Source organism: Chrysochloris asiatica, unplaced genomic scaffold (genome assembly GCF_000296735.1).
Source record: "Chrysochloris asiatica unplaced genomic scaffold, ChrAsi1.0 scaffold00036, whole genome shotgun sequence".
Taxonomy (NCBI): domain Eukaryota; kingdom Metazoa; phylum Chordata; class Mammalia; order Afrosoricida; family Chrysochloridae; genus Chrysochloris; species Chrysochloris asiatica.
This window is the reverse complement of record NW_006408554.1, coordinates 13,793,109-13,820,065: the sequence shown is the minus strand read 5'-3', so window position 1 is coordinate 13,820,065 and position 26,957 is coordinate 13,793,109. Positions and strand designations below refer to the sequence as shown.

The 26,957-nt window shown below is 37.7% G+C and overlaps 1 protein-coding gene across 1 annotated transcript in view; it reads right to left on the bottom strand.

Moving 5' to 3' along the window:
• The window catches only part of PDE7A (phosphodiesterase 7A), a 98,296-nt gene that overhangs the window by 29,749 nt on the left and 41,590 nt on the right, over nt 1-26,957 (bottom strand). The window lies entirely within an intron of this gene.

The window sequence follows — 26,957 nt, the reverse complement described above, 5'->3', positions numbered from 1 at the left end:
AAAGGGTTTGATTGCATACCTTGAAAAGCTAATAAAAATTCACAGAACATTTTAAGTCTACTTAGAGAGTGAGACCTTCCTGCAGAAGCAGCCCTAGACAACTGAGGAAGTTCTATGTTCCACCCACTTTACTAGTTCTTTCATGTAAACATGAATAAGTAAGCAAATAAGACTATCAGATATTTGATGAAACCCATTAGCTACAAATAAATGGAACAAAATGAAAAGCCAAATATTCCAGAGGCTAACAAGAAATAGGAGAATTTATGACTCAGAATTGACTTGATAACAGTGAGTTAACTAGTATAGTCAGAAAGAATCACTGTGTCTTGGATCCTAAAACAGGACTGTGCTTGACTGTTCACGGAAAACAAGGGCAAGCCCACCAAGAGACATCTTGGAAGAAAGACTTGGTGTTCAGCCTCTGCAAGTCTTATGAAGCACAGTTCTACTCCAGTACACATGCAGGTATACCAGGAATTGGAGCTGACTCAACAAGTGGTATTATTTAGCAGATCCTAAAAATAAATATTCAGTAAATAAGTGACTTAGTGCATTTGCAAAAATATATCATCTAATAATAAATGAATGAATACACCAGTGAATGAAATAATTAATATAAATGAAGAAACATTTTTAAATTGGGAAGATAAAATTGACCAAATTTCCTATTAGAATATAAGTCCCATGAAGTCACTGCTGCATCCCCTTATCAAAAGAGAATTCCACCATTTAGAAAATGGCCTGGCACATCAAAGGTGATAAATACTATTAGTTGACTAAACAAAATAAGCAAAATACAAAAAACTCTGAAAAGTACCAATATGTGGAACTACCTCCATGAGCTATTTATAAAGTAATTGCCACTGCAAAGAAATAGACAAAACAATCAGTAGAGGATCTGGAATAAAATCTAAGAATAGTCAGTAATTTTGCATATGATAAACATAAGACTTAAACTCTGGGGGAATATTTGATCATTTAATAAACAATGTTAGATTCTTTTACCTTCCTGCTCCAAAATATATTACATGTGAAATAAAGGTTGAAATGTTTATCTATATACATAATATAGGATTGCATGAAAAAAATCTTAGACAAGTTCTTTATTAACTGTCCTATAAAATCCAGAAGTCATAAAAGACTATCAATTTGGTTACTTAAAAATTAAATTGCATGTGGCAAAATATTTCACATGTAAAATTAAGAAAAAACTCAACCCAAGAAAAATGAGTTTAACAGATTTCTCCCTTCTATAGCCTGTTGGCACTACAGGACAAGCACTGGAGGTAGGCAGTTCAAACCTACCAACCACTCCTATGGAGAAAAATGAGGCTGTCTACTCCCGTAAAGATTTACAGTCTTGGAAACCATTATGTAGGATGGTTGCTATGGGCCAGAATTGATTAGATGGCAGTAAGTGAATGATAGTTAAATAAAAACATCTTGCAAAATCAATTAAGAAAAGAATATTACTGTAGAAAAATAGGTGGGACATGGTGGTGGTATTGGTTATGTGCCGTGGAGTCAGTTCCAACTCATAGCAACCCTGTATAGGTTTTCCGAGGCTGTAAATCTTTATGGTAGCAGAAAGCCTTATCCTTCTCCCGTGGAAGAGCTGGTAGTTTAGAACTGCTGACCTTGAGGTTTGCAGTCCAATTTCTAACCATATACAGCCTCGGAAACCTTGTACAGGGTCACTAAGAGTCGGAACTGACTCCACGGCACATAACCACCACCACTACACTACCAGAGCTCCTTGTTGTTGTTGTTAGGTGCCAATGAGTTGGTACCAACGTACAGCAACCCTATGTATAACAGATCAAAACACTGCCCGGTCCTGGGCCAACCTCACAAATGTTGTCATGCTTTAGCCCACTGATGCTGCACGTTGCCAATCCATCTTGCTGGAGATCTTCCTCTTTTTCTCTGACCCTCCACGCTACCAAACACGATATCCTTTCTCCAGCAACTGGTCCCTCCTGACAATATATCCGAAGTATGAGAGATGAAGTTTGGCCATCCTGGCCTCCAAGGAGCACTCGGGCTGCACTTCTTCCAACACAGATCTATTGGTTCTTTTGGCAGCCCATGGCAATTTCAATATTCTCCTCCAACACCTTAAATCAAAAGCATCAATTCTTCTACAGTCTTCCTGACTTCCTGTCCAGCTTTCACATGCATATGAGGTTATTGAAAATACCATGGCTTGGGTCAGGCACACCTTAGTCCTCAAGCTCATATCTTTGCTCTTCAACACTTTAAAAACATCTTGTGCAGCAGACTTGCCTAATGCAATATGTCCTTTGATTTCTTGACTGCTGCTTCCATGAGTGTTGATGGTTGATCCAATAAGAATGAAGTGCATGACAACTTCAATCTTATCTCCATTGATAAGAATGTTGGTTTATTGGTCCAATGGTGAGGATTTTTGTTTTCTTTACATTGAGATGCAATCCATACAGAAGGCTGTGCTCTTTGATCTTCATCAGTAAGTATTTTAAGTCCTCTTCATTTTCAGCAAGCAAGGTTGTATAAGCTGCATATCACAGGTTGTTAATGAGTCTTCTTCCAATCCTGATGCCACGTGCTTCTTCATATAACCCAGCTTCTCAAAGTATTTGGCTCAGCATACAGGTTAAATAAGTATAGTGAAAGAATACAACCTTGTCGCACACCTTTCTTAATTTGAAACCATTCGGTGTTCCCATGTTCTGTTCAAACAACTGCTCTGGTAGGACATAAACACACTATTTATAGTGGAAAGATAAACATAAGAAATGATGCTCTATATTTTATTAACAAAATTAGCATAAAAGTAATGAAAAGGGTTTTTTTCCCCTATCAAATGAAGGATCTCCCATTTCCCTCACTAAAGTCTGGTTAGGATTTACAGCCAGCCCCACAACACCACCTTTCTGCTAAGCTTCTGTGGAACAAATTGCAAGGAATAATAATCACTTTAAAAATTATTATTTAAAGGAAATTCATTTATTCTAAAATCGTCATTTAAAATAAATATGTTGCTGTTAAGAACCATCAAGTCAGTTCTGACCCATATCGATCCTGTATAGGGTTTCCAAGGAGTGGTTGGTGAACTTGAATCGCCAAGGTTCAAACTGACATTTGCAGTCCAGTGCATTAAGCCACACTGGCACACAACTATGTAAACAACTCCCCAAACACTGTCATCTCCTTACTGCTTATCATTCAAGAGTAAAATAGCACCTAAATCCTTATATAATGCCATGTATTCTTAAATAAATGTTAATGCAATAAAAGTAGAACAAAAGTTTCAAATAAAAATAATATTCTAGCTATCAACATTGCTATCTCCAGGGAGGCTAAAGGAAAAATAGGAGGGGAACTTTTCAAAAAATAGCCTTTATTTACCTTTCTAATTTTGTAGCATATGTAATTATTGTACATTTACAAAATAAATAAAATTAAAATTAAAAATTTACACAAAAATCAAGTACAATGAAAAACATGGTCCCCAATCCCAAAGGACTAAACCATTCAGAATACAGTCCTGCCAGCATGCATAGAGTTTCTGTTACCAGTAGAATACCCTAGGAAAGCACACTGCAATGTTCTACAGTAAACTATTATGGAGCTGGTATTACTATAATGTTGTTGTTGTTGTTAAGTGCCATCAAGTCGGTCCCAACCCATAGCGACCCTGTATAGGGTTTCCGAGGAGCAACTGGTGAGCTTGAACCACTGAACTTGCAGTTCAAATGGCTTTGCAGTCTGGCGCATTAACCCTCAGTGCGACACCAGGACTCCATTACTATAATAGTTGGTATTAAAAGGTGCCACTCACCTCTGCTGTCTGAATCCTCACTCAAAGATGTTTAGTTTATTAGATTACAAACTACCAACCATATCAAGGGAAAACCTTGTAGCTTTGAGAGCACATATGTGGAAATAATTATTTCCATCATTCAAATCATATTAATGAAAACAAGTTATAATTACAATGCTTTGTCATGAAAGTTACCAATCAACCAACTTGTTTGTGCCCAGTAACAACTGGGATAAATAGCTTGCTAAAGCAATGTTTAGCCTGCTATCACTTGTCTTCTTTAGGAAGGTGGCTGGCATAATTTTTTTTTTTTTTTTTTAATGTAAAAGGGTTATCTACTAAAACAGTAGCTAATTAGAAAAGTAAAATCTAATTTATCACTTCACATATGAAAGACTGAGAAACACTATCAGTCCTGTGTTAAATAAAATAGTATTAAGTAAAAAACTTAGTGATGAACATAAGAGGTTCATTAGTTTATAACCATGGCATATCAAGCTTATTTCATGGTAATCATATTGGAGTCATTTATGAGGCACTAATTTAGATATTATGGAGTCCTGGCATGGTGCTGCGGGTTAATGCTGGACTGCAAGGTCAGTTTGAACTACAAGTTATAATGAATAACTTGAGTATTGTGGGTAAACGCATCAGACTGCAAAGCCGTTTGAACTGCAAGGTCAGCGGTTCAAGCTCACCAGCTGCTCCTCAGAAATCCTTTACAGGGTGCTATGAGTCAGAACTGACTCGACATCACTTAACAACAACGATGATTTAGATATTAAAATGGCATGGTCTGTATTAGTTATTCGTAATAAAAACTTGCTTCCCAAGAAGTACAATAAAGTACAATAAACCTACTTAAATATATATTTAAAACTATAACTATGTATACTTGTTGTGTTGATGTTAAGTGCCATTGAGTTGGTTCCGACCCATAGTGACCCTGTATAGGGTTTCCAAGGAGCAGCTGGTGAGCTTGAACCATTGACCTTGCAGTTCAAACGGCTTTGCAGTCTGATGCATTTACCCACAATACTCAAGTTATTCATAATAAAGTACTAACTAAATTTGGTCTGCAAATATTTACCTTTAATGCTACATTCAACTATAAGAACATAACCTTATGAAATAAATCTGAATGAAACATGTTTTTTTAACCCATATATTTGAACCCATAATTTACTTTTTTAAAATTCATTCATCTATGCTTTAATGACAGATTATAAATGAATATTAAGCTTTTCCACTAAGCAACCTAGGTTGTTGTTATGTGCTGTGGAGTCAGTACCGACTCACAGCGACCCTGTAACAGGGTTTCCGAGGCTGTCAATCTTTACTGGAGCAGAAAGCCTCATCTTTCTCCCGCGGAACAGCTGGTAGTTTCGAACTGCTGACCTTATGGTTCGCCGCCCAATTTGTAACCACTACGCTACCAGAGCTCCTAAGCAACCTAGGTAGACTAACCTAAAAAAATTCATTTTGGAAAAAGACACTATAAACTATGAAGTATAAAAAAGGAAAATTTAACTTTCATGTTAGAAATGTTATTTTCAAAAATAATTATAATGTGCTTTATACACCAAGACCACTGCACATATTTAATATATGCATTTTAAGGGTTATAATTTTAAAGCTCATATATTAATAATTTTAGTAAAATTATTAAATTTTAAATAAAAGTTGCACAACAAATTTAAGCAAAATCCTGTGTCCTATTGCTCGCCACAGAACACATTCCCACTTCACTTCAGCAGTGAATGGAAATATCTAAGCAACTTCTGCTCTTGACTTTTCTAATTTAGCCAACCTGGGAACAGCTTGTAAAGCAAACTAGTATAGGTCAAAACACGGGTGAGGCTGAACTAATCAGAAACCCACAGTCGCAGCACAAACAACTTAAATTGCAAACTCCAAAGATCCACAGCCACACTAATATGAATTTTGAGCACCCTGGTAAGATACTCCTCATTTACCCTGAATCAGGTTGAATCACTCTTCAATAACTGCTTTTACTTATGTTGCAAAGAACAAAAAAATGTGAAAGTTGTTCCCAGTAATAGTTAATACATAACTTAAAAGACAATCATGGTTTAAAACTGAGCAAAGATTTTTAAAGTACCATTGTTTCTATCTTTCAAGTTTTTCCACTAGATGACATAGTGTGCAAAAGTACTGCTATTTCCCTGACATGGTGAATGTAATAAAAGTAATAATATATTAACTAACATTTGCTGAGCTCCTACTCTGCACCAGAAGACGTCCTAGGTGCGCCCACACATAATCTCACTACACCCACCACCTAAGAGCTCCTCTGTTGTTAAGTGAAAACCTCTTAGATAGGTCTTATTGGTCCTATTTTGCAGATCAGTAAAGTGGTAATCCAAGAGCATATACACAGTAAAACTAAATGTTGGTAACAGTACCAAAAAATGGTAACATATGAGAGAGAGAAAAAAAGAAGAAGCCTTAAGTTTGGAAAGCAATTTTCTGTGATATAGCAAAACATGTCTTTCAGAAAGGAATCATTTCAGACATGCTGCAAAGACATGCTTGTGTTTGGGTGTTCAGAGTATTTCAATACTGCATCCATCCACTGAATAATAGCACCTGTTCTTCCCTATCCACACAATAAACTTTTTACTAAAAAAACAGCAACAACCCACAAACATAAAATATTAGCATTTTTTCGACTTAAAAACTTAATTTAAATATTTGGAGATTTTAAAAGTTAACAAGTAAAGATTCTGAAAACATTCATATAGTCAACTAATGCATTAACATTAACTTGACCTTCATTCAATAACTTGGCAAGTGAATCCTTTGAAAACAATGAATAAAGTAAATAAAAGCTGACAGCATAACAAAATTAATTCTTAACTTATCAACACAAGAATTTCTTAAAAGGTGGAATACATTGTTTTCTTTAAAAGACTCTTGAAGTCTTCAGCAAGAGACAATTATGCTTAAAATGCTATGTTTACACGTGAAGAATTACTTATCAGGAATTTAAATCTTCCTTAAAGAAGAAAATTAACTTTTTAGAATCTTTGTGTTGCTTTATAAATTTTAAATTAATATTATTTAATTCTTTATATAGAAGAAAAAAGGCCATGTAGTTGGATGAAAGATACTTCTTGTACATGTAAAGAAAATATAATTTCAAACAGAATCATCTTAAATATGACCTGCTTTAAGCATCATTACATTCTTTTTCTCCAAAAGGGAATGTTTAAAATGTATACACATTTGAGTCTAATTTGTTTAATTTTACTATTATAAAAGTTAAAAACCTCTTTATGGGATTAATATTGAGGAAAAAGATTCTTCAAAATAAAAGAATGATACCACAAAAACCCCTTAAGGAAGAGTGAGGTGGAATGGGAATATAAATTAAGCTTTTTATTTGATAGGTAAAAAAATAGCTCATTTAATCAAAGAAATAAAAAATTGAGGGAAAAGGATAAAAAAAAAAACCCAACTAACTACTTTATTCCTATCAAGTCCATAAATTAATGATTAATGTTACAATCTTAAAAATAAAGATGGCCTACCTTAGAGGCAATCCACTTGATAAGAACCAAGGCCAGACACCAGATTAATGTAATTCCCATTGGATCAACCAAAAGCCAGTTACATGATCCCTCCCCCTCCACCAGCGAGCAAGGAATAAGGAAGACTTCTGAGAAGTCTGGTAAATCACAAGCTGTCAGGAGGCAGGACAGCGAGACACTGAGAGGCTTGAGCCTCCAGCAGCTGCCTTCATACAACAATCACCTGACTCCTCTGAGAGGGCCCAGCCCAGCCAGCCTTTTTGCTGAGCCCTGGCTTCATATCATACCACCAAGGTTGGGGGTAAGAGAAAAAAGAAAAGAAAACGGAACAAACTCGGTGAGGATCGACCCAAAACGTTCATTCATGTATTCTGAAACGATTTAACAAGCAGTTACAATGTGCCAGGCCCTGTGCTAGATGCCAGGGATGTAAGTGTTCACTAAACACAGCCATGGTCCCTGCCCTTGTGACACTTAGAGGTTAATGAGTCTGCATTAGTCAAGTAATTATGCAAACAAATACAAAATTGCAATTGCAATGAAGCAGAGATAAGAACTGACAATAAGCCTGGGTGTGACTTACTCAAGCATTGGAGGGACTCCCTGTCAGAGTCCCTGAAGTGTGCCGGAGCTGCAATGTAAACGGGCAAGAACACTCAAAGCAGTAACATGCACAACAGAACAACCAAGAGTGAGACAAAAAGAACATGCCAAGAGTGAGACAAAAGGAAGCAGGCTAAGTCAAAGAGAAGGAAAACATACAGTGCAGGAAGTGGGCGAGCCAGGGAGGGGCTGTGAGATGGTGTCTGTCTTCATCTTAAAAATGGGGAAACTGCAGTAGATGAAAGAAAGACCAAATGCTTTAAATACTAATATAATTTTCACTAGCCAATCCTTGGTACATAGAATTGTTTATTTGAAGTTAATTCTAGACTTGCCAAAATAAAGCATAAATTAAGTATGTTGTTGTTAAATACTGTCTAGTCAGTTCTGATGCACAGCGACCCTGTTATAAGGCTTTCGAGGTTGAAAATCTTTATAGAAGCAGAAAGCCTCGTCTTTCTCCTGCACAGTGGCTGGTGGGCTTGCACTCCCAATCCTGCAATTAGCAATTCAGTGCTTATTCTATAGAGCCACCGTGCTCTGAAACTAAATATACAGGTGAAAACCAGACAGGTCAACATAAAAATTTTCCATTCATAAAACATAGCCACAAATTGCTACTTTTCAACTTTTACGCTATATACCTTCTCTCCTATGGCTTTTGCACAAACAAGCTGCGTGTACTACTGTATTGCCAAGTTCTGCACAAATGAAGACAATGTCTCTATTTTGTAATGAGACTGGGCACAGCCTGGGGCTGCTGGGTCTTTATTTGTTCTCGGTAATCCAATAAGGTTCCAGCAACTAAACTTGAAGGACACCCAGGAACAAGACAGAGCAATAGCTAAGTATATTGTTGCTGTTGTTGTTAAGTGCGGTCGAGTCAGTTCCGACTCACAGACCCTGTACAGGTTTCTGAGGAATGGCTGGTGAGTTTGAACTGCCAACCTTGCAGTTCAAACAGAACTTGTGATCCAGTGCTTTATTCCCACAGCACCATACCAGACACAGTACTTAAATATATTTAATAAATATCCTTTTGATTAATGATGAGTTCCAGAATCTGCATTTTCTTTTTTAAGAGAGGGATTGAAAGAATCTGAACTGAGGCACATACAAACAAAACCCAGAACTGAGACATTAAGGAAAAGAGTTCACTCATTTATGTGAGTCTGTGCTGATACTATTTCTACCACGTCCAAACTCTACAGAGCTTGGAGACAAGAGCCCGGGTTTATTTCCAAGCTTAATGCCATGAACTGAGTGACCTTGGGTATCTGCCTCTTCCCTGGAGTTGAAGGGTATGTATAAAAAGATAGCCATTTCATAGTTGTCATTGTTTTGTGCCATCCTGCCCATTCCAACTCACAGCGACCCTGTATAGGATTCCTGAGAGCAACTGGTGGGTTTGAACTGCTAAGCTTGCAGTTAGTCGTCCAGTGCTGATCCTACAGTGCCACCACACCAGGGCTCACTGCTGCTATTGTTAAGAGGCTTTGAGCTGATTCTGACTCATAGGGAGCCTATAAAGGGTTTCCGAGGAGCAGCTGATGGTTTTGCCAAGTACCCTGGAGAAGTTTTCTTTGTCCTACACTAGGACTAGGGTCTTGATTTTCATTTTCAGGCCAGCCTACAGGCTGGCTCCTTAAAATGGTTTTCCCCAGAATCTACTGCTTAAATTTCAAATATATATCTGACACTGGAATACAGAGATAGGTAACCAAGACACAGTCCTCCCAGATCACAAAATGTCCTATTTGAACAGAAATAGCTATGAGTTTATGCCTAAAATCGCAATGCCTTTCACTGCTAATGACACATCTCTGTCACTCAAAACTTATTAAAAAAATCTCAGACAATACAGTTTTTCTTGAAGTAGCACTTACTTTTTACGACCATATTTTGTACTTTTTAATAATGTTCAAAGATCACTTCCCGAAATCCTTCTACTTTCCTAGCTGCAAACAAATGTTCCCTTAACTGAAGTATTTTTTGAAGTGCCATAAATTTCCTTTAGAAATCTTATAGGAAAGATAACAGTCAAACAGTATTTTGAGACAGTTGTTGTTAAGTGCCGTTGAGTCTGTTCCAATTCATAGCAGCCCCATATAGCATTTCCAAGAATCAACTGGTGGGTTTGAACTGCCGACCTTGTGGTTTGCAGTTCAGTGATGATTCTATAGTGCCACATCAAAAGTAAACTATCTAAACATAATGATGCATAGAATATGTATAAACTTTTGAAAACATAATTTGGTACTATAAGAAGAAGGTACAAAAATTCTATGTTGCTGGGATTTTTAAGGTTAATATCTGAAACATGAAATTAAAATCAAGTCCCATAATTTTATGAGTGTCATCAATAGAAAGAAAAGGTATGACTTTGATCATTGTTTCTTACAGCAGTGACCCAAGAGCAAATGTTATCCTTGGGACTGTCTGCCACCCACAGGGCACCTGTCAATCTTGGCAAAAGCCTTTAGCTATCCATATAGAGCGTCAGCATGTCCCTCTCTTGACCAAATTAGGCTAACCTCATCTACATTGACATCAGTGTCTATAATTTTGGAATCCCATGGACAGAAATAGCTTATCACAGAGTTCTTTATACAAATGACATGCCTGGAGAAAACTACAGCCACATTGATAGCAGAAAAAAGCAAACACCATAGTCAAAATCCTCCAACTGTCGTTTTTAAAATTCTGAATTCCAGCCAATTTTAGTAACAATTATCATGGTTTTTTTTTTTTGCTGCTGTTGCTGTTCATTTTACTTAAAAAAAAAAAAAAAAATCTATCTATCTCTATACACACACACACACACACACCGGGGCTTATTATTTTTCCAATGATATGAGTTTCAAAAGACATTAAAGAAAAAATTATTTTAAAATACATTGGAGCATGAGAGTTCTGCCTGTCTATTAAGATCTATGCCATAGATTTATAACTCTAAATTAAGAATTCTATAATACAGTACATAATAAGTTGTTAAGTGCTGTCAAGTCAGTTCTGACCCACAGCCACCCTGTATAGGGTTTCTGGGGAGCGGCTGGTGAGCTGGAACTGCTGACTCTGCACTTCAAACCAACCTTGCGTTCCAGTGCATTAACCTACAGTGCCACACCATAATATTATATGCCAGTATTTGATGACAATGGACATGTGATGCCTCCTATTAAGGAAATAATTTAAAACACCTTGATGTTTTACATTCAAGTCTTCTGGTCCAGAAAACTACACCTATGATACTAAAGGAACTTAAATATTTAGCTATTCATAATATAAGGGGTTTTTAGCTACTCATAATATAAGGGGGCTTCAAAAAGTTCATGGAAAAATGGAATTAAGAGATAATGAAGTTTTTCTGAGAACTTTTGAAGCCCTCTTTGGAATGAAAAAATCATGAAGTAGGAAAAAGTTGTCACAAAACATTAGCAAATGTTACCTCAGTTTCCAAAAGGTAAAAACCAGTCTTGTAGATCCTACAACTGCAGAGTCTAGACTTAGCAAAGGAGCACACAATGGATTTACTTTAAGCATCAAGTTACTCCTACGTTAGATAAGGTGACTGTCAGAGACACAAGACACCTGGATTTCCACAAGACTGCAAGCAGAGTCTCTGGTGACCTTCTTAAGAACAAGCCAGAGCAATGCAAGTCCTATAGGACCGTTAGGCAGACGCTTGGCTGATTGCAAGAACAAACCCAGAAGATTAAGTTAGTACCTGATAGTAACCTAACACACGATTTCTAGAGGTAAATACCAGAATTCTGCATTTGATCTCATTCTTATTCTACAGTTTTGGGGTGAACATCAGACAAATGCATATCAAGTCTACAAGTAAAACTCAAGAGGGAACCAGCACACTAAATTACCAAATTAACTAAAAAAAAGTCTTCATTTTTATATAAAGTAAACAACATGGGTAGAGAACATCAGAAAACACACAGGAAGTTTAAATTTAAAGTTAATAAGGGGCAATAGGTGTAGGTCATCTTGGGAGGCACTGAAGAAATCTTTAGGTGATCCTCAATGTAAGCCACATGTATGTGGAAAAATGGAATGAAAAGAGAATGGAATTTGTCCATGAACTTTTGAAGCCCCCATGTACATACCTGAATTCAGTTCCCACTATCACAGTATCATAGTAGCAGTTGCATAAAAGCAACATTCAAAAACAGATAAGAATACTACACGAGGAATGGTTTCAGGAACTGAAAGCTTTAGGTTAAAAAAAAAAAAAGGGAAAAAGGCACAAAACTACTTAGTTTTATTCTTTGAAATTAATACAAAGTAGAATTTGTAGAAAACAGGAATTGACTCCAAATTACTTTTTAAGAAATTTCTACAATTATCCAACTCACAGCTGTTGAGATGATTCCAACTCATAGCTACAAAGTTACTCTATAGGACTGAATAGACTTTGCCCTCCCTACAAAGGTCTCCAGGGCTATACATATTTAAGGAAGCAGACTGTCACATCTTTCTCCGTGGAGCAGCAGTAGGTTTGAACTGCTGACCTTTTGTTTAGCAGCACAATGCTTAACACACTCTTACCACCAGGACTCCTTATAATTGTTGTTGTTGTTGTGTGCCGTGGAGTCGGTTCCGACTCATAGTGACCCTGTACAGGGTTTCCAAGGCTGTAGCCACATAAAATCGAAGAAGTTGCCTCAAAACGGCCTCTTCTCCAGTATGCTGTGGGGCAGGCTAGAACAGATGACTTCCAAAATTTTTGCCAGTTCTGAGATTCTATAAAACTGTCCTGGTATGGCGCGGTGGGTTAATGTGTCAGACTGCTAAGTAGTTTGAACTGGAAGGCTGGTGGTTCAAGCTCACCAACTGCTCCTTGGAAACCCTATTATACAGGGTCTCTATGGGTTGGAATCGATTCGACGGCACTTAACAACAACAACAACAATAATAATACTGCAATTTGCTTGTGGGTCAATAATTTTATCTTTAAAGACAAACTTGAATCAAATTCATGCCACTTTTTCCCCCCTACCAGTAATCTAGAAACAAAATGTAATCACACAGAACATTTTTCAAATGGAAAATGGATATAAAGATTCTTTTTCCATAAATGCATCTTTTTCAACCTACCAACCAAAGAAAAGCTTTTTGATAAGTGATCTTTAAAAGGGTCTCCAATAGGACAGTGCATCCACCACCAGAACCCACACAAGACCTAATCATACTTTTTCAAATTCACTATTTAAAAAAAGGAGCTCTGGTAGCATAGTGGTTACGAATTGGACTGCGAACCTTAAGGTTGGCAGTTCGAAACTACCAGCTGTTCTGCAAGAGAAAGATGAGGCTTTCTGCTCCCGTAAAGATTTACAGCCTCAGAAACCCTGTGCAGGGTTGAACCAACTCCATGGCACATAACCACCATCACCACCATTTTAAAAAAACAAACCAAACCCCTATTTTAAAATCAGAACTGTTTGTAGATAGGCATCCCTGGGTGGTGCATACAATTAACATGCACAGCTGCTAATCAAAAGTTTGGAGGCTTGAGTCCAAGCCTTTTAGAAGAGAATCCTTTCAAAACAAAGGTGATCTGCTTCTGAAAAACGGAAAACCCTATGGAGCACACAGTTCTACTCAGCCACACGTCTACTTACCATGAGCTGGAAGTAACTTAATAGCAACTGGTTGGGTATTTATAGGCATGTGTGTAATAAAGAATTTGGCTGTCTTTTAACCCTAGTTCCTGATAAAAACAAAAGCAGCCATTTCTGAGACTCTAAATCTTTAGAGGAGCAGACAGTCTCATCTGCAGAGCAGGCTAGTGGGTTTGAACTGTCAACCTGGCAGTTAGTCATTCAGTTTTCTCCACAGTTCCACCAGGACTCCTTACAGTTCCCGATAGGTAACTGTAATTCCTGAGAATTTTTCAAGAATTTCATTTTACTTGGATCCATAATCATTGCCCATGCAAGCAGCACTCAAGAAATCAAAGGCATATTTCATTGGGCAAATCTGCTGTAAAAGAACCTTTTAAAGTGCTCAAACGCAAAGTTGTCACCTTGAATACAAAGGCAAGACTCACCCAAATCATATTTTCAATCATCTCATACGTATGAAGAAGCTGGACAATAAATAAGGATGACTGGAGAAGCACTAATGCTTTTGAATTATGGTATTGGGTATAGAATATTGAATAAACCATGGACTGCCAGAAGAATGAACAAATTTGTCTTGTAAGAAGTACAGTCAGAATGTTCTTTAGGAGGATGGCGAGACTTCAACCAATGACTTTGGACATCTGATCAAGAAAGATGAGTCCCTGGAGAAGTACATTATGCTTGGTAAAGTAGAGGGTCAGCAAAAAAGAGGAATGCCCTCCACGAGATGTATTGACCCAGGCCTTGCAACAGTGGGCTTGATCAAATATACCAGTGATTGTGAGGCTGGAGCAGGACCATCCTTTTGTTGTACACAGGGATGCAACAAGTCAGAACTAACTCAACAGCCTCTCTAATAACAACTCAAAAAAGTCTGAGATTTTGTTTTTTGCTTTTTAAGTTTACTGTTTGAAATACACATTGATTCATGAATCCCTTGCCAAATCCCTAGATTCTCCTGGGATTTGCAGCCATCAATTTGGAACCACTGCTAAGAGAATGCTAAAGTTCCCGCAGAAGGTGTGTTCACATTCTCTTGCTCAACCGTTCTTTCTTTCATACACACACACACACACACACACACACACACATGACTCTGGAAGATAAATGCACCATCATCTCCCTGAAGAAAAGCAGATACAAGAAAACCAATAGGATTAGGAAAACTAGTTGATAAAGGTTAAATAGGGGAAAACCACGGAGCTGGAAATGTCTAGCAAACCTCTCATTAAATTGCACTCACAGCATCCTTCCAAACCCTCCAGCATGATACTTTCTATTACCAAGACAACAGAGAAAATCATTTTAAAAGCATCTCTTATGGCACAGAGTTAATGCTGTTAATCACATTTGCACCCTATTCATACCCTACCTTCATGGTTTTCTGACCACAGCCTGGAAGTTACCACTGCCACACATGTACCCATTTCATTCCTCAGTTTGGAATGAACTCCCTCCCTCCCAGGAGAGGCATGTCAGTCACAGCACCTCCATCCAACATGTCACTATCAACAGAAAAATACAATTCACCACTTTGGCCATCAGAATTTCTTATTTCAAGATTTACTGGAGAAGCAAATAAAATAAAATAGGCAATTTGCTAAGCTGAAAAATTAAATTCTGTGGACAATTAAGAACCAATAAGATACCATGTGGAAACACAGTGGCTCCATCCAGTAAGCACTGGACTGCAAACCACAAAATCCACAGTCCAAGCCCGCTAGTCGCTCCATGGGAGAACGATGAGGCTTTTGGCTCCCGCAAAGATTTAAAGCACGAGAAACCCTAGACAGCGTTGCTATGAGTTGGAACCAACTTGACAGCACTTAACAAAAACAAGATACCATACAGACAACTTATCACCGATGAATATGATATATTTAAAGAGTTCCTTTTTTAGAATCAGGCATATAAATTTCCTACAAGAAAAGAAATAAAATGAATTCTGGGTTAAAGATGGAATTGGTTAGAAGAATGGAAAATAATCTCAATTAATCATACCTTTCGTGAATTCTTCTGAGTAAAAAAAAAAAGTAATCAACCAAGAAAGTAAAGTGCAGGTGTCCATCCTTATTCCAAAATGTCCTTCTCCACACAAATCTGTTGCATTTTTTAAAGGCTAACAGTAGAGTTTGAGTGAAACTACCAAGGATGTTGCGGACCTAGCTGGCAATAAAAACCTAGAGGTAGATCTGGTACTGGGCCCAGTTCCCAAGAGTCTACAGCTGGACAATTGATGTTCTCTATGTAACCAGAGTTGTTCAAACCATGATCAAGCCCATTGCCATCGAATCCACGTGACTCGTAGATACCCTATAGTTATAGTTTTTAAATGTCATAGAGTTGGTTCCGAATCATAGTGACCCAATAGATCTGTTTTGGAAGAAGTACAACCAGAGTGCTCCTTGGAGGCCAAGATGGCTAAGCTTCATCTCTCCTACTTTGGACACATTGTCCGGAGAGAACAGTCGCTGGAGAAGGATGTCATGCTGGGTAAGGTGGAGGGTCAGAGAAAAAGAGGAAGACCTCCAACGAGATGGATTAGCCAGGTGGCATCATTGATGGCATCAAGTGTGGCAGTGGTAGTGAGGTTGGCCCAGGATTGGACATTGTTTCGTTCTGCTGTGCATGGGGTAGCTATGAGTCGGTTCCGACTCGATGGCACCTGACAACAACATAGGGTTTCCAAGGAGTGACTGGTAAGCTTGAACTGCCGACCTGTGGTTCAAACTGACCTTGTGGTCCAAAGCATTAACCCACAGAGGCACACATTTACTCACAAGAATTCAATTCATATATACTGACTCAGTGACTTGAATGTTTTGTTTTTTTCTGACACCCAATTATATCAAAAGACATTTCATGCAGACCATTAGATCACAGTGGCGTCTCCTGAATGACTGCCCACTCCCCATCCCCAAGTGTCCACTGCATTAGTGCTTTTCTTCTCTCACCAGAACTGGGCCAGCATCTATATAGAGATCAATGCCATATGTCACCACAATCCATCTCCAGCAAATAATACAGCTAATTGTGTTTGTGTTGCATTCCTTTAGGACTCTAAAGCTTAGTCATGCAAACTGAGTGCACTTGCTATACTGATGGTACCCACTACTTAGTTTTATTCACTCAGTAAATATCCCTTTAGCATCTGCTAAGCCAGGAACTAAGTGATGCTGATCTAGCAGAAGAAAACACCCATGCAGTTCCTGGGGCTTCTACTCACATTTAAAAGTAAGATTAATTTTTTTTTTTTTAAGATCATTACTTTTAAACACATATTCACAGATCCAGGGCATTTAAAAAAGTATACATATAAATATTTAAGTGCCTAAATACAGGAATTGCCTTACCAACAAAAACATTTGAAGCCATATGTAAAAAGAATGATTATTTCAATATACAGCATCAAAAATGCAAAATGAAAAACACAAAATAAGCATCTTTTTTAACTTTCAACACTAAAATGAAGTGCATTTTTTTTCTCTTACAAGTACTTAACAGTTAATTTTCTACAGACAACTTGCTATTGCCCACTTATGACGAATATATTTGCTTTAAAGCACATTTATGCACAGGAGCTATCATTTGTACTAGTCATTTCACTGTAAAATTGGTAGTATATTCTTGGGGCTAACAGCTGATGGTTTCAGAGAGGTACTTAAAATTCAGCATGCACTTACAAAAATCTCTACATAAATTACAATAAAAAACAGGTAAAAAAGAAAAAAGGGGAGACACCCACGTGTCTGCCCAGTCCTCCTCCCTCAAACCTCCATAATCATTTCAAGAATATCATGGAAAGCTGCAGCTCTCTGGGCATCAGTCAGACTGGTCTTCTAGCTGACACATGTAAATAAATAAATACACTTTTCAAAATGTAGGCAACATTTAACAACACTAAAATCTGCTAGATAATCTCAGTCTGTCCCTCCAGATTACTTCATTGTCCTTCACCTGCTTCAGGCCTTTCACTTTAGGTATTATTGCCTTAACAGCCTCCTTCTGTTATAATGGGGAAATGGGAAAACCAGGCACCAAAGGATGAAATGCATTGACCAGAGCCACACTGCTGGTTTGTGTAACTACTAGTGTTAAAAACCCACTCTACTTCCTTAAATTCAGCACTCTTTCCATTAGCCATTATCAGTAGTTCCCAGAGAAATAATCCAGGAGTTAAAGCTTATTAAAAACTGTGCTCTTGAAGCAGATTTGGAAAGACAAGAAATTGGAAACTGCATTACTTTGGGAAATCAGCACAGACTGACTATGAACTGTGGATTAAATCTGAGGATTGTTGAGAGCTCAAATCTATACTCACACTTTACTATTGAGTCCAGACAACAGAAAGGAACAGTGATTACTCAGTAAATTGAAATCATGCATATGTTCAGCACATTCTTTCATCAAAACAAAACAATTTGGATACTAACAGATGAATGTACAAGAATATACTAAGATTACATATTATTTTAGTGATGTTATAATTTGGGACTACTTTTCTGAGACTTCTATGTTTATGATAAACAAGATGAACAGCATTTTAGAGATTATTGATTATATAATGAAACAAAAGTTTCCAACTAGTATTTCTTCAAGTTTCTGGATCACTAATTGTACTGGATTGCAAAGTCTGTCTGAACTATAAGATCGGTAGTTCAAGACCACCAGTCACTCCTCGGAAACCCTATGCAGGGTCACTATGGGTTGGAACTGACTTGATGGCATTTAATAACAACAGTTTAAAAGTGTCCTGAAACTACATTAAAAAAAAAAAATTCAATGCTCAATTCCAACTCATAGTGAATCTTATAGGATAAAGTAGAACTGTTTGTTGGGGCTTCCCAGACTGTAAATCTTTCTAGGAGCAGAGAGCCTCATCTTTCTCTTGTAGAGCAACTTGTCGGTTTGAACTGCTGACCTTGATGTTAGCAGCTCAATACCTAACCCTCAGCACCACCAGGGCTCCTTGAAACTGCGTAGGAACCTTTTCAACACTGTTAACACTGAAATTATTCTGTATGAATGAAAAACTTTATCAATCAAATTAAATGGAAACAAATTAAATATTGAAGTAAAAATTGTTTCATCCACAACCCCTGTGCATAATAAACATCTGCCCCTACCCGCCCCTTTCTTCTTCCTGTTGTCCTTAGGTTCTGTGGAGTCAGTTTTGGTTCTTAGAGACCCTCTCTCTCCAGGGTTTCTGAGGTTGTAAATCTTTACAGAAGCAGCCTGTTCTTCCTGTTGTTATAAGTGCCGTCGAGTCAGTTCCAACTCAAAGCAACCATCTATATGGTTTCCAAGAAGCATTTGGTGGGTTTGAATTGTAGACCTTTCAGTTAGCAATACAGTACTTGTCCCACAATGCCACATAAGGGCCTTCTAAAAGAAGCAAAATCTTTTTCAGGTGTCTGGACATCCATGTGCTTCAAGAGGGTTTGGCTACCATCAGTCTCCTTCTTGGAGAGCTATTCGTGTGGGTTCAATCTAATCATAATGATTTCAGTCTCTAACTCTTGCCCCAGTTCAGAAATAGCCATGTGAATCAGGTGTCACAGGAAGTCCGCTGGATCAGCCTCCAGGACAGGGTTTTTTGAACTTAAATGATACAAAAGGAAAACATAGCCCTTGCTTCCCCTAGGCTTGCTATCTCTGGGTATATGAGAATATTAAAGCCACTCTACAACCAAGATGCGAGTGGCTTGAGGACAAGGTCAACATACTGAAGTGCGATCTGCTGAGTTAACCAAATCTAGAATCACTCTAGATGTTTATTGGGAGCTTGGTGGCTCTAGAGGATAAGCACTGGACTATGAACCACAAAGCCAGCAGTTTGAGCCCACCAGTTGCTCTGAGGGAGAGCTCCCACACTGATTTACAGCCTTGGAACCCCTATGCAGGGTTGCTATGAGTTTGGAACCAACTAGATGGCACTTAACAACAATAGGGCCACTCAACATTGACTCTTCTTGTTATAACTTACTGTTTTTCTATTTGCAATGAAGAACATTCTAGCCGATAAAACCAGTGGTATGCTGGTTCCTGTTCACACTGGCTCATGAGAGACTGTCCAGCACATCTCTGGTTAGCTCCTCACTCAGTGGTATTGTATTAAAATGTGACAGCATGCATGGCAGAGAAACTTGCAAGTCCTACATATCAGGAGTGCTGGGGATTTGTTAGAACATTTACCAGCTCACCACTGGAGAGAACCAGAATTCAGATTTTCCTGTTCATCACATGAATCTTATTGTTCCTATAATAAAGTTACAAATTAGTAGAAAAAGATATTTAAAAACAATTATCAATGAAATAATCCATATATTTGGGTTTCTTATAAGATTTGCTTTAGGCAAAAGTCTCTGGTGTCTGGAATCTTGCTATAAAGTGGTACTCAATAATAATAGAAATTTACTTACAAAAATTGCTCATTGAAAAATTGGTGATAAAACATTATGCACAGTAAGAGACAGAGGGAATACATTTAGAGGTATAGGTTCTAGAGCTAAGCCTTATTTAACCATCAGAGCTCTGGCAAGCAACAATCCCCTCTGCACCTAAATCTTCTCATTTGTTAAATGGGGCTAATAATACCTATCCATTCCTCTTTGCAAGACAGAGATAAAGTAGTAGATGAAAGAACTAGCATGTGAAAGATGGTTTTGTATGTCATTACTTCATTACATACACATCTTAACTCTGGTAACAATTGTACTTTGTTCTACTTTTGATACAAAAGACAGCTTAGCTTTATACTCAGCAATGTATGATGCCAGTTTCCTTGGTAACAAGTTAACTTTTTCACTGCTTTGAAGATCTTTGTATCAAAAACAAAACTAAGAGAAAAAAAACCTTATTGCTTTTATTGCCTTTAATTTATCTAAAAAAAATTTAACTATGGTATAAACAAAGTATTATTACCACAACATGACACTAGATGGGGAGAGATAACTATACTTCAATTACAATTACTATTGCTACAAAGATTCTAAATAAAACAATGGCAAGTAGAATCATTAAAAGAATTAACATATCCTAATTAAATAAGAATCATTCCAAGAATGTAAAGCTAGGTTAATATTAGGATCTCTAGTAAGACAACCAGCTGCTCCTTGGAAACCCTATACAGGGTTGCTATGGGTTGGAATCGACTCAACAGCACTTAATAACAAGTAAGATAATCGGAGTCCTGGTGTGGCACTGTGGGCTAATGTGTCAGACTACAAAGTCATTTGAACTGCAAGGTGTGCAGTTCAAGCCAGCTGCTCCTTGGAAACTCTTTACAGGGTAGCTATAGGTCGGAATTGACTGAACGGCACTTGATGACAAGTGAGATAACCACTAATGGCCATCAATATGATTTCAATTCATGGCAAACCCCCCCACCAGGTGTGTCAAAGTACAACTATGCAAATAGTTAATGCTAGAACACTGCTACCTGAAAGACTGGAAATTTGAGTATATCCAGAGGCACCTTGGGAGAAAGGTCTGGCAATCTACTTCTGAAAACCCAGGCACTGAAAGTCCTATGGGTTTACTGTATTAATAGATCAAGGAGAAAAACCATAGAGATCTCAACAGATGCCCCAAATTGCATTTGAATAAAATAGGTCAACATTGCAAAATAAAAACTAAAGAGGAGAAAAAAATATATATCATTATTGGCCAGTGATAAATTATTTGTGTGTGATTATGAAAACAAAAAACAACAAAACAACCAAGAATATTCTGTATGTGGCTGATTACAAGATCAACAACAATCATGATTGCCAACATTCAACAATAACTCGTTAGAAAATATCTGAAGATTTCATTTACAATCACAACTATGTTGAAATAAAACTGGGTAAAAACATAACAAAAAAAAGAAAAGGACTCAGAAGAAAATTTCAACCTCTGTTGTTAAGTACTGACATATAGTGACCCTGTATAGGTTTCTAAGAAGTAGCTGGCGAGATTGAACCACTGACTTTGTGGTTCAAACGGACCTTCGAATCCAATGCATTAACCCACAGTGCCACACCAGGACTCCTGAAGGATCTCAAATAAGATTGAAATAGGAAGATTCAGTATTAGTGTTAAGGGTAATGATGATGGTGTCAATGAGGAGGGTAAGAACAACAGCTCTATCAGTCAGGGTCAGAGGAAATTGATGGCACACTCAGAGGGGTAGCAGAAGAGAAATCTGTGAAGGGACCATTTACCAAGATCTGGATAGGTTAAGGAGTTCCATCAAGGCTCAGGAAGTAAGATTTCCAAAGCTATTCTCCTAGTCAGTAACTTGTCATTTCACTTTTTGGTAAAAACAAAAGTTTAAAATTTTTATGAGCCCCTTTGTATTTACTGTTATTTGCTGTGTGTGCCTTTGTTATTATATTAGATAACCTATTGTTAAAATCTAGGCCTGATATCATTACCCTTCCTTTTTTTCTTCTGCGAATTTTATGGTTTTAGTTCGCACATTTAGGTACTTAATCTGTTTTGAATTTGTTTTCATCCGTGGTGTGAGGCATAGATCCTGACTCATTTTGCTGCATGTGAAAATCCAATTTTCTCAGCACCATTAGAAAAAAAATTCTTTTCTCATCGAATGGACTTAGCACCCTTATTGAAAATCACAGAGACGAGTGGATTTTTTTTTCTGAACTCTCAATTCTATTTCACTGGTCTATGTGTCTATTGTTACAACAGAACCAGGTTGTTTGAATTACAATAGCTATATAGAATGTTCTAATGCTTTCATTTGGGAGAAAGATGAGGCTTTCCTACTCCCATAAAGATTTATAGCCTCAGAAACCCTGTACAGGGTCTCTATGAGTTGGAACCGACTCCATAGCACATAACAACAACAATCCTTTTATTGAGTTCTGGTGTGGCTCTGCAGAATAATGCGCTAGACTGCATGGTCAGTTTGTGAGGCAAGGTCAGTGGTTCAACTCCACTAGTTCCTCCTCAGAAACCCTATACAGGGTCACTATGAGTTGATAGCACCTAACAACAACAAATCCTTTTAAAACTGAATTGTTTTCTGCTTTTTATTTTTTTGTTGAAACCGTGTATTTTCAGTAATGGAAAACATTTTGAATGGAATGAAAAAAGAACTGCTTGCAGTAATATGGATATTGACACAATCAGTGAGACACATGCTGAGGGGTTCTCTGGTGCTGAATTTGGTGGAATGAGGCCCATTTCTTCAGATTTTACAAGGCCCCACCACCAGATGGCAGCATGCACTAAAAGTGAAATAGCTACTTTCCATTAAACCCCAGAAGCTGAGTATGAGTTCCTCTCTCTTTAGTTAAGCTTTCTGGGTGGAGCGTTTGACAATTCCATATAAAGTTGAGAGTTGGTTTTTCTACTCAGTAAAGGCTGTTGGCAATTTGATTGGGATTGAATTAAGTCTACAAATCATTTTGGGTAGTATTACCATCCTAGCAATATTAAGTCTTCTAGTTCATGAACATGGAACATCTTTCCATTTATTTAAGTCTTCCTTAATCTCATTAAGGATTCCTGGTGCAGTAATGTACAATGAGCACTGGGTTGTGGACCACAAGATCAGAAGTTCAAACCCACCAGCTGCTCCTTGGAAACCTTATACAGGGTCACTATGTCTTGGAATCAACTTGTCGGAACTTTATCTCATTAAGCCATGTTTCACAGTTTTCATTGCATAAGCCTTTCACATCCCTGGTTAGATTTATTCCTTAGCATTTTATTCTCTTAAATGGGACTGTAAATGGAATTGTTACCCTCATTTACATTTCAGATTTCTACTTGCTGGTATATAGAAACGCATATGACTTTTTACTTGTTGAGTTTGTACCCTGTAACTTTGCAAAATTCCTTTCATAGTTCTTGAAGTTTTCTTGTGGACTCTGAGATTGTCGATATATGAGGGGATTCAAAACGTGCATCAAAAATATCCATTATCTTTTAAATCCATATTTCCATGAATGATTGAAACCCCCTTGATTAGGATCACATCACGTGTGATTAGAGAGGATTTTATGTTTTCTTTTCTAATCTGGAAACATTTTAGTGCTTTTTCTTAATTTATTGCTCTGGCTAAGACTTCTAACACAGTATTAAATAGAAGTAGGGAAAATAGAACACTCCTACCGTTTCCAATTTCAAAGGGAAAGATCTCAATCTTTCCATACATGCCATGAATCATATAAGGAAATTTCCCTTCTATTCCATCTTCCTTGGTGATTTCATCAATAAAGGATGTTGGATTTTTCAAATACTCTTTCTGCATCCATTATCATGTAGTTGTTCTCCTTCTTCCTACTGTTGTATTATGTTGATTGATTTTTATAATATGGAACAATTCCTGCAATACTCTAAGAAACCCCACTTAATCATGGTGGGAGACTCTTTTAATGTGCTGCTAGATTCAGTTCTTCCTCTTTTTCTCTGACCTTCCACCCTACCAAACATGATACCCCTCTCCAGTGACTGGTCCCTCCTGACAATATGTCCCAAGTATGAGAGACGAAGTTTGGCCATCCTGGTCTCCAAAGAGCACTCTGGCAAGGAAGACCCTCAGCAAGATGGATTGGCAAAGTGGCATCATCACTGCTAAGGATCGGGCAGTGCATAGGGTCGCTATGAGTTGGTACCAACTCAATGGCACCTAACAACTGATTCATTTCACTCATGTCTCACTGAGGAATTTGCATCTGTGTTCATAAGAGATGTTGGCCTGTAGTTTCCTTTTCTTGTATCTGTCTGGATTGGGTATTGGGGTTATGTTTGATTTATTAGATAAATTAGGGAGTGTTCCTCATTTCTCAATCTTTTGGAAGGGTTTTAAAAGCATGGGCATAATGTCTTCTATCACTTTGTTGGTTTTTGGTTATGTCTTAAGTCTTGTTGGCATTTGTCCACTGCTTGCATTTGTATTTTGTTGCTTTATTGTTGTAAGTCTTGTTTCTCTTCTTTCATTTTGTGTTTGTTTTTAACATATTTTCTTAGTAGTTGCCATGAACATTATTTTTAACAGCTTGAATTTATAGCATTTTAGGCTATGTTGGTACCAGCTTAACAAGTAATCAAGAAATTCTTTATCTATACCATTCCCTGGGTGTAGACACACAACAGTAAAGTCTTGTTTCGTTTTTGGAGTCTTGGGTATGATGCTATGGGTTAATGTGCTGGACTGTAAGGTCGGTTTGAACCACAAGGTCGGCAGTTTAAGCTCCCCAGCCACTCCTTGGAACCCTACACAGGGTTGCTATGAGTCAGAACTGACTCGACAGCACTAACAACAGCTGTTATCACTAATCATATCTTTATATTTCTTGTACCCTATAATTTTATCCTTGCTTTTTATATATTTGCTATTAAAATACATGAAGGACAAACCAGAATTATCAAGCATGAATTATTTCACTACTAGTCTTTATACTTGTCCATGCATTTTCCTTTATTAGGGATTTTTCTTTTTATGTATTGCTTTTTATAGTGTCTTTTCTCTTTCATCGGTATTACTGCATTATTTTTTTTGTAGACCCATTCTGATGGATGGAAACCCTCTCAGCTCTGTGTTAGGTGAATGTTTTAATTTCACCCTCATTCTTGAAGACTAGTTTCACTGGTTATAGTATTCTTGGATGACAGTATTTTTATACTTTCAGCAATTTAAATACTTTATTACATTGCCTTTTGGCCTCCAGTGTCTCTGAGGAGAAATCAGCACTTAATCTTCTAGAATTCTTTGCATGTGACTGTTTCTCACTGCTTTCAGGATTTTCTCTTTACCTTTTGAGAACCTAACTGATGCTTATGGCATAGTTTTATGGACTTACTCTGCTTGGGTTCTTTGAGCTTTTCAGATTTGCAGATTTATGTCATTCATTGTTGTTAAGTGTCATTGAGTGTATTCTGACTCATAGTGACCCTATATAAGGTTTCCAAGGGGCAGCTGGTGGATTTGAACTGCCGACTTTGAGGTTAGCAGTCCAGTGCTTATCCTACAGTGCCACATCAGGACTCCTGTCACTCATTAGATTGGGGGGATTTTCTGCCATTATTTCTTCAAATATTCTTTCAGTCCCGTTCTTACTCATTTTCTTCTGGAATTCCTACTATGTATATTAGCGTAGTGGTTACGAATTGGGCTGCGAACTTTAAGGTCAGCAGTTTGAAACTACCAGCTGTTCCACAGGAGAAAGATGAGGCTTTCTGCTCCCATAAAGATTTACAGCCTTGGAAACCCGGTACAGGGTCGCTATGATGCAGAACTGACTTCATGGCACATAACAACAACAGTATAAATATATATATCAAGTCTCCTGTGATCCTGTAATTGCATTAAACTGTGCTCAGCCTTCTTGAAATGCCATTCTTGTTAGTCTTCAGCCTTTGCAATTTTAGCTATTTTTCCCTCTAGTTTGTTGATTCTTTCTTCTGCTTGATAAAATCTATTGTGTATCTCATTTAAATTATTGTCCCTTTCAGAAGTAATCTTTTTTTAATGTTTTGTCCATGCATTATTTTCCTTATTTCTTTTAGCTCTTTGTTTATATTGCCTTTAGTTCTTTAATTATGCTTAATACATTGTATTCTTCCCCCTCTCCTCCTTTTCCCCCGATGATTTGGTCATCTCTAGATGTGTTGGAAGAAGTGCAGCCAGAGTGCTCCTTGGAGGCCAAGATGGCCAAACTTTGTCTCTCATATTTTGGACATATTGTCAGGTGGGGTCAGTCGCTGGAGAAGGATATCATGTTTGGTAAGGTGGAGGGTCAGAGAAAAAGAGGAAGACCCTCAGCGAGATGGATTGGCCAAGTGGCAGCATCGATGGGCTGAAGTGTGGCAACAGTAGTGAGGTTGGCCCAGGATTGGGCAGTGTTTTGTTCTGTTGTGCACAGGGTTGCTATGAGTTGGTACCTACTTGATGGTACCTAACAACAACAACAAGATGCCCATTCACTCCCTTGATCATGTTCATGGGCCATGGTTTCTGTTCTTTGTGATTCTTTTGTTGGGACATTGGAATTTTCAAAGGTGTTCACTTTCTCAGTTTTCCCCAGTATTTGGTGTTTTTGGCCACACTACTTTCTACCAGAAACTTTAGGGTGGAAAGAGCCTTTGGCCTTTGCTTGCCTTTCCTTTCCTCTCTGTGACAGGTCTTCCTCTTTCCTGGTTTAGTTACGATACAAAAGTTCCAGAATTCAGCTTTTAACTTTCAGTATCTCTCAAACACATCTGAAAACTTGGTGGCCTCCTCTGCAGCAGCAGTCACGCTGATATTTTGTATTAATCACTCTGTCCACCAGGGGTCACAGTCCCCTTGCTCTGGTTATTACTCCCCTTCTCTTTTTTTTTTTTTTTTTGTGTTTTTATTGT